We start from the raw sequence: 958 nt of genomic DNA, 5'->3' as shown, positions 1-958 counted from the left end.
GTTTACTGGCGCATAGATATCATCAATATCCGTCCCCCAAACCTTGTTCGATTGGCAAAATGATGGTATAGTGCCTGCATAATAATTCCACGCCCCACCAGGGAGTCTTCTTCCTAAACCGTTGTGATCGGGCTTCGAGTCCTTAAAATCCTTGAAGTTAAATCTCCATTGCTGAGCAAAGAGATGATCAAGGAAGCACATTCTCTCACTCCTGAAATGTTGTGGATTAGCGTCGTACCTCTTCCTCAGTGCATTAATCCAAGCATCAATATGCTGCATATAAAATAGAGTACAAGTCAGAAGATATCAGACGACTTACTGGTAAGTCGTCTACGTAGAATACTTACCAGACGACTTACAAGTAAGTCGTAGACGAATTAAGTCGTCTGATAAGTCGTCTACGTCATAGCAGAAGACTTACACAGTCCTCCAGCCACTCTAGGGAGGTTCGGAGGATTTGATACCACCAAGTTCTACTTTTACGTGGTTTTTTATCGAGAGCTGTTCTATAATGACTGCAAACACAAAATGTTGAAAAGCAATAAGGTTTTATGGGAAAAACAAGCTATTATGTGAAATGCAAGCTATTATGGGAAAAGCAAACACTTACGGACAAGTTTTCAACCAATCAGCGAGCTCCTTCAACTTCTTCTTGTCAATTGGTGCAAAAGGATTATAGCCTGGATAAAGCTTTCTGTTTGAAATGATCACTTTGGCCGTGCTGTTTGCCGTATAAGGAGATTGATGTGAGGCAACAAGTTTCCTTGTTCGATAATTCTTTGCACGGCAAAGTGCCAAAGCAGCATCCCTCTTTTCTAGATATCTAGCATCCTCCTTCTGTAAATCTGAAACAGTGGATTGATTTTTGTCCAATAGAACAAGGCTCGGTTCTGGAGCTTTATCTTCCGAGGAACTAGCATCTGCGGGCACATCTGCGGGCACAGCTGCGGGAACATCC

The sequence above is a fragment of the Brassica oleracea genome, chromosome C3, assembly GCF_000695525.1.
Source record: "Brassica oleracea var. oleracea cultivar TO1000 chromosome C3, BOL, whole genome shotgun sequence".
NCBI lineage: Eukaryota > Viridiplantae > Streptophyta > Magnoliopsida > Brassicales > Brassicaceae > Brassica > Brassica oleracea.
The sequence above is the reverse complement of the archived record's forward strand: the minus strand, read 5'-3'. Positions refer to the sequence as shown.